This window comes from Miscanthus floridulus, chromosome 16 (assembly GCF_019320115.1).
Source record: "Miscanthus floridulus cultivar M001 chromosome 16, ASM1932011v1, whole genome shotgun sequence".
NCBI lineage: Eukaryota > Viridiplantae > Streptophyta > Magnoliopsida > Poales > Poaceae > Miscanthus > Miscanthus floridulus.
Genome location: NC_089595.1, coordinates 120,468,182 through 120,476,427, shown reverse-complemented (window position 1 = coordinate 120,476,427; position 8,246 = coordinate 120,468,182). Strand labels below are relative to the sequence as shown.

Genomic DNA, 8,246 nt, shown 5'->3' with positions numbered 1-8,246 from the left:
TTTTGCACAATTTTTTCACTTTATGTATTATTAGAACCTTTTTGAGTGACTATGTTCGTTACCGGTACATAACCGTGATGTTAGTCTAGGCGTGGTGGGATCGATGCATGGGTGGTGTGTGCTCTTAGGAATCCGATGACCGAGTTAGTTAGGTTAAATCAAGCTCGCGAGTGGTTCTTGTTGATAGCTCATTTTGAATTAGATCTACCCCGGAAAAGTTACGATATCAAAGAAACATATTATAAAAGATAATGGTCTCCGGAATCCTAACTTTATGTTATGTTATGATTTTAGTTTTTGGTAGAGGCCAGAGGTGGGGAGGCCGGCACCGGCAGGGCAAGCTGGAAGTGGAAGAAAACACAGCACGCAAAGAAAAGGGTGGTGGTGGTGGTGGTGGTGGATGGATGATTGGGGGGGGGAGGCCGGTGCCTGTTGCTTCGTGGTAGTGGGACCCACGCCACGTCAATTCCGGCTCATCATTCCAGCCATCTGTTTTTTTGGTTGGGAGGGGGAGGGGGAGGGGGAGGGGGAGCAGGCGAGCAGCCATCATCAGCCATGGATTCTTCATTCGGTTTCTCTTCCGTCTCTGTTTGATTTGATTGGGATTGGGATTGGGATTGGTTCTGCTCGCTCTACAACCTAGCTGCTGTTGGTTGCTGCTTTGCTTTGGCCGAATTCCATTTCCATTGCATCGGCCCCCTCCATCCCATCCAGTTTGGCTGGATTGGATTCCGGGGATTCCTCTCATCCGATCCATCACCGTCGACCGTCGTCGCTGCTTGGTTGCCTGCTGCCTGCCTGCGTCCCCTCCCTTACCTTACATGATGGATGCTCGAATCGCCACCGCCGGTGTTGGCGTCGGCGGCGGCGGCGGCGCGGGGACATGTGCCGCCGGAGGATTCGGTACTCTCTCTCGCCCCCTTTCTCTCAACCCAATTACATTGCCCGGGAGGGATTGGATTGAATATCTGAATCGGATTGCTGCTGCATGCAGTCTGGGACGTGCTGCTGTGGCGCCGGGGCCGCGCCGACGTGAGCGCCTGCCTGCTGGCGGCCACCGTCTCCTCCTGGCTGCTCTTCTACGGCGGCTTGGTCCGCGGCTACACCTTGCTGTCCCTCGCCTCCAACGTGCTCCTCCTGCTCCTCACCGTGCTCTTCCTGTGGGCCAAGGCGGCGCGCCTCCTCAACAGGCCGCAGCCTCCCGTCCCGGAGCTGCGTGTTCCGCAGCAGGACCGTGGACGAGGCGGCGGCGCTGCTGCGCTCTGCTCTCGACGCCGCCTTGGACGCCTTCCGGGACATCGCGCTGGGCAGGGACTCGCTGCTCTTCTACCGAGCCTTCCTCTGCCTGTGGAGCGTCTCCATCGTCGGCAGCCTTACAGATTTCCCAACCGCCTGCTACGCAAGTGAGTGAGAGCTTTTGCCTTGTCTTTGCTTCACCCATCTCTACTGATGTCCGATGATCATCGATATACTCCCTGTATTCACTCACCGTGTCTCTCTGCTCTGCTCTCCTCTCCTCTCCTCTCCTCTCCTCCGTCAAAAACAGGCATCGTTGCTGCTCTGACCATCCCGGCGCTGTACCACAGGCACCAAGAATGCATCGACACCTACATGAGCTTCGCCTACATGAACCTCCGGATGTACGAGATGGTGTACGAGAGGTTGTCCATGAAATGCTTCCTCAGAGTCAGGGACTGGATCATGGAGCTACTTAAGGATCCATGACCAACCACTCACTACCGAGCTTGTGCACTTGTGCTTGCGCTTGCGCTTGGCTTGCTTCTACAAGGATTGATTGATTGATTTGGTTCTTCTTTGCTTGTGCATAGCATAGCGCATCAACACTGGGACTGGGAGGTTTGTGTTGGTGCTTCAGGTATAGTTGATTGATAGATAGACGCAATAGTAGTTTTGATTGATGCTGATGATTGTTTGATTGCTTTGGATTCGGCAGTGGTGTGCTGCTTGCTGCTTTCACCTTCTTCTGCCTGGTGCAGTGCTCTTGTTGTTCAAGGGAGCTAAGCTAGTCTTTACTCTTTAGTCTTTAGTGGTGTGTGTGATGCTCATGCTGAATTGCTGATGCATGCAAGTGCTTGCAGCTGTGTCTTCCATGGCAGCCAGACACGAGCCAAGGTGCCTTTTGATTCTGCCAGATTCATGTAACACTAGAAACCAGGCGCAGTGGTTGTTTGGATCATTTTTAGTATCATTCGTGTTTGTTCAATCTGAAATCTAAACGTAAATAATCTTACGAAGAGCTTTGCTTGCACTTTAGTATCATTTGTGGAGAAAATTACACAAAGGCACCGTACGTGCTATTCCTGGTTGCACAATTATCATAGTCAAGCCAGATTATACAGAGAAGCATTAAACCAATGAGCAGATTGCCACACGAAAAGACTTCAGAAGAAAATGTATAATGCTAAATACTGTGCTGCATAAGTGTTTAAGGCATTATCTTTGGATACACGTATGGAACTGCATATCCATATGTCAATATGTCACTCTGTGAAATTTGCAGATGTCAAATGAAAGGTAAAATGATGATGATTCAGAGCTCATGCCTGCCCAAAACTTCAGGATCTGCTTAGCATGTAAAATTGAGCATGTAAAACATGTGTGGCACAAGCTGTTACTGTAATTATACTGAGCAAGGCAGAGGGGCAGATCAGCATTTTGTTACCACTTTGGAGAATTGCTTCGGAGCACAAAATTTCCAGGTTTCTTGAACAGAAAAAAACCTGCATAGTAGAAGCAGAAAGACCAAGGTATTTAAAAATGACATTTCCTTGGGTTATTACTAAAGGCCTTGGACTAATCTTTGGTTGGCGTTGGCATCACCGAAGGGATTATCATTTCTAATAGACTAACACTGTCATACTGATCCTATAATATCTAGCAAGAAGTTGATTCCAGTCTTTTTGGTGTACTAACCCATCATATCTTCATATGATCAGGGCATCATGTCTTCACTCTTCACCACATGTTCAGTTTAGGCTTACACCAGATTAAATTCGAAAAATACTTGTAACAGTATTGTGTTAAATAATTTCTACGCTCTAAGATATTTATTACAATTTTTTTATAGCTTTGTTCATTTGAAATTAGCTGTCAATATATCCGTTAGCTCTGTGATTAGTTTTTGTATTCATATCATTATAGTATTTAGTAAATATTATATGAACAAAACTATAACACCCCGTTTGGATGTCTGCATTGAGGCCATGGCATTGGAATTGGAAATAGTAGACCCGAATTCCACGTGTTTGGATGGTCTTGGCATTGGAGTCTGGAAACTGAGCGTGATTCCGCGCGGCATTCGCTTCACGTAGCACGACCCCAAAGCGATGCCGAGCCGAGACCCTCCGGCTCTCGTCGTCTCCAACTCCAGCGCCGGCCCCTCCGTCCCTCGCAGCCAGCCCCTTCGTCCTCCTCGCCGGAGCTCCTCCACCCTCGCGCGCCCCCTCTGCCCCACTCGTCGGGGCCCCTCAGATCCACCGAGACCTGCGGCGAGGTAGCTCCCTCCTCAGCGCCGGCGTCGAGCTCTCTTCTCCCCCATCACTGCTTCCCCTACCCCATCGAGCTCCCTTCTCCCCCGTCATCACCTGTCGCGGTGGACGTCCGTCCTCAGATCCGGAAGGGCCCGAGCTCGAGCTTCTTCGTGCGTCCTCTGCGCGTCGGGTCGTGCCCGAGCTCGCTCGCGGCCTTCCTCCGCGTCGCGAGGGCCGAGCCTGAGTCCGCTTGCGGCCGCCTCCGCGTGCATCGAGGGAGTGCCCGAGTCTGCTCGCGACGCGCCGAGGGAGCCCGCTCGCTGCCATCTTCCACGCCGCCGGGGTGCCCGGATACTCCACGCGAGGGAGCCCGCTCGCTGCTATCTTCCACGCCGGCGAGGTGGGCACTACTGCTCGCGGGATCGCGGCTATCTTTTGCGCTGCCGGGGCCGTGTGATTTGTGAGGGAGGTGGGAGAAATCAATTTCATGATGTGCACATCCAAACATAAATTGGTATTTGCCAAGTCAATAGATTCCAGCCAGCAAATTCATCCACATCCAAACAACAGATTTGGTATTACAATACATTTCCAATACCAGTCTGATTTGATATCGGTACCAATGCAATTCCAAGGTCTCCAATATTTACATCCAAACGGACCCTAACAGTTAACACCTAAATTAAGAGGGGGACACTTGCCAAAATATTGCATCAACCTTGGATAGGTCATCAAGGATATATCAGGAAAATCCTGACATGTATTTGGGCAAGTACTTGTAAAAAGGCAAAAATAACATAATGTCACTATTTGTATGCAGATTATGCACCAAAGAAATATTTATAAGTCATCAGTTTATTTGGAAAGAACTAACCAATTATAGTTGCCAAACTAAAAGGTTGATATCCGTCTTTAAAACAAATGGAATAGGTATCAGTGTCATCACACTATCTTCTATGGAGATACAAAGCTGAACCTGTGACATGCTTTTCTCTCTCTCTATATATATATAAAAAAAGGGCGTACCCAGTGCAGAGAGCTCCCGCTCTGTGAAAAAAAAACTACGAGAGGGTGTAGTATTCTAGTACGAGTTCTAACGAGTGAAGATGATTTGAATCTATATCTTAGTGGGGAAATTAAAAAGGTCCGAACAAACACATATATATAGGTGAGAGTAGGGATGAAAGCGGATCGGATACGGACGGATATCACTGATATTACATTTGTTTTCATATTTCTGCCTGGATTCGGATTCGAATACGGATAGCGTCAACCATGCCGGATAGGATACGATTAGATATCGACATCATAAATATGCTATTTGAGTATTCGGATACGGATAAGGTATCGGATGTTGAATATCCGGACTCGGATACGGACAGATCTAAACCTCTCTAAACGGATTCGGTCTCGAATACGGTCGGAAAATATCCGTACCGTTTTCATCCCTAGGTGAGAGTGAGATTTATCTGTTACCTCTCATGAGATGTTTGTTGCAGTCTGACCTCTGAGGCTCTGACCTCTATTGTAGTGGAGGATGAATTCAGCAAAGAGATATAGCAGCGAAGCTGCAATAGACAAAAATTCATGTGGAATGAGATGTGATAAGTTGAAGAGACATAGCACCGGCTGTTATCTTCTTGACTGCAGAGCGGCATTCCATCGAACGGTTCATGCTCCCCGAGAGCGTTCACCGCTATCCATGGGGTCGCTGCACGTCTCGCGTGCTAGTTCAATTGCTTTGCGTTGCCAAGGGTCTCGGCTGTGCTGGGATGCATGAGGAAGACACGGCCTTGGCCCGTGAGCCCTCGGGGTTGTAAGATTAATTAAGAAAGACAATTAAGAAAGATACTTCCCTCCATACTTCAGATAATGCAATGCATACTATGCATTACAGGTAAAAGTGATCTATAAAAGATGAATGTGATCGTTGAGGGAGCAAGACGGTCATAATAAAGATGAAAAGTTTATCCTCCAGTTAAAATTAGAATCAGCTGGAAAATTTTAATTGGAGGAATAGTCGGTTGATAGTTAAGATAAATTATGGTATTGTTATTTTCTGACCAACGTTGATGATAACAATATTATAATTCTATGAGTTTTATGTTTAAAGTTTAAATCTCTGATGAATTTTGCATCAAAGTGACCAATTTTTCAGAGAAAAGATAAAGATCAAGGAATGCTCTTAAACTAGAGAAATGTATTTTCATGTTTCCGCTGCAATGAAGTTGATTGTCTTCTAATTAAATTCGAACCAACGGTGAAGTGAAAGCTCTAGTTTGGTTTTGGTGAATTGATGAAACCCTAAGTGCTAACCTAGTTTATCAAGTGATCATGACATAGGTAGCACACTTCAAGTAGAAGAAGCTAATGAAGATCATAGCATGACAATGGTGATGGCATGGCGATGATCAAGGGCTTAAACTTGAAATGAAGAAAGAGAAAAACAAAAAGCTCAAGGCAAAGGTATAAACCATAGGAGCTATTTTATTTTGGTGATCAAGACACTTAGAGAGTGATCACATTTAGGTTTGATAGCCGTACTATTAAGAGAGGTGAAACTCGTATCGGAATGCGATTATCAAAGTGCCACTAGATGCTCTAACTCATTGCATATGCATTTAGGATCTAGTGGAGTGCTAACACCCTTGAAAATATTTGTGAAAATATGCTAACACATGTGCACAAGGTGTTTGCAGGGTTGAGATGGGTTTGGGTCCCTCTCTCCCTCCCGCCTCGCAAGCTCGGCGGGATTCGGCGCTTTTGGAAAAATGAAATGTCTATTTTCTATTGCGCCGGATGCAAAATTCTTAGTGATTGGCACATTTGAGCAAGGGTGAAGAAGTTAGAGTTGAAATGGAGTTGGTCGAAATAATGCTGGCGTCGGTCTACTGACCGGACGCTGAGTCACTCAGCGACCGGACGCTGAAAGGTTGCGTCCGGTCGAGCTGTCAGACGGCACAGTAGGCTAGGGTTGAGCACCGGACGCTGGCTGCGTCCGGTCAAGGTGGACCGGACGCGTCCGGTCGAAAAAACATGCCTCGGGGAGCTTACTGGAAACGACCGGACGCTGGGGCTTCAGTGTCCGGTCAGTTTTGACCGGAGCATCCGGTCAGCTTCGTAGCCGTTGGAATCTGACGAACAGCGTTTGAAGCTGGTGACGCGTGGCGTCCATCGGGCGACCAGACGCTGAGGGCCAGCGTCCAGTCAGTATGACCGGAGCGTCCGATCAGAGCGTGTTTTGCCCAGTGAAGGGGTATAACGGCTCTATTTGATTGGGGCTCTATTTATAGCCCCATGGCCGGCTCAAGGGATCTGACTTGCACATTTTCATTGACATAGCAACCTTGTGAGCCTAGCCAAAGGACTCCCACTCATCTACATCATTGATTCATCATCATAGTGAGATTGGGAGTGATCCAAGTGCATTGCTTGAGTGATTGCATCTAGAGGCACTTAGTGATCGTGTTTCGCTGCGGATTTCGCTTGTTACTCTTGGTGGTTGCCGCCACCTAGACGGCTTGAAGCAGCGAGGATCGTTGAGCGGAGGTGGTGATTGTCTTCGGCTCCGATCGTGGTGATTATGAGGGGTTCTTGACCTTGTCCCTGGCGGAGAGCCAAAAGGTACTTTAGTGAATTGCTCGTGGCTTGTGTGATCCTCATCTTGTGTTGGTTGTGCGGCACCCTATTGAGGGTTTGGCGTGTGAAGCCAATTAGCGCGTGAACCTCCAAGTGAGTGAATCGCCACAACGAGGACTAGCTTGCCGGCAAGCAAGTGAACCTCGGTAAAAATCATTGTGTTCATCCTTTGATTCCGAGGTGATTGGTCTTCATTGTTATTCATCTTTGTGATTGATTGGTACTTCATATTCACGGCGGTATAACTATCCTAATCACTCTCTTTACTTTACCGCAAACTAGTTGACAAGCTCTTTAGTATAGCTAGTTGTGAGAGCTTGCTTGCTTAGTTGGTGTGGCTCTTTAGTTAGTCTTTGAGAGCACACTAACATAGGATAGTGTCTTTGCTATTGTGTGAATAGACACTATCTAAACTAGAATTATGGTAGGTGGCTTGCATTTTAAGTAGGCTAGCGCAACACTCGCTTCGCCTCATAATTGTCTAACCACTTTGTTAAGTGTTGTTGTAGAAATTTTATTAGGCTATTCACCCCCCCTCTAGCCATTAGGACCTTTCAAACGGGAGAATTTAATTTTGAGGAGCAGTTCTATGTTTTTAAGATTATTGAATTTCTATACGTTAATTCCATTTCTGCCCAACGGTGATGTGGAATTAATGTAGAAGAATAATGTTTTATTCTATTTCTGCCCAACGGTGATATAGAATAGAACATAAAGTTTTCAAAGTTTAATGAGCATTATTGTTGAATATTTTTCAGACAAAAGACCTCCATGCTTTCATTCTTGAAGGCAGTAAGAGAATTGAGCTGGGTACTTGTGACTCAGATGATGAAATGCCCAAGGGCAAGTTATGTATGAAAGAATGCCATTGTTTAAGAAACTATGTTCTCTTTAAAGAATGGCTTCAAAAGAAAAGAATTCTAAAATTGATCCAAGAAAAGAGATAGATCAATGAGAGTCTTCATTGAGAAATGTCTTTTATGTACTCTCTGTGAAGAAGAATTTATTTTCAGTTTCACTTATGAGAGTTGTAAAAGTCATATACATGTTTAATTTGACTAACATTGGATTACACATGTGTGTTAAAGAATATTCAGATTTATTTCTGAATTTGAT

General features: G+C 46.3%; 1 pseudogene; it reads left to right on the top strand.

The window, feature by feature from the left end:
* The first annotated feature begins 519 nt into the window (after positions 1 to 519).
* On the top strand, positions 520 to 2,255 carry LOC136512378 (reticulon-like protein B12; annotated as a pseudogene).
* The last annotated feature ends 5,991 nt before the right edge of the window (positions 2,256 to 8,246 follow it).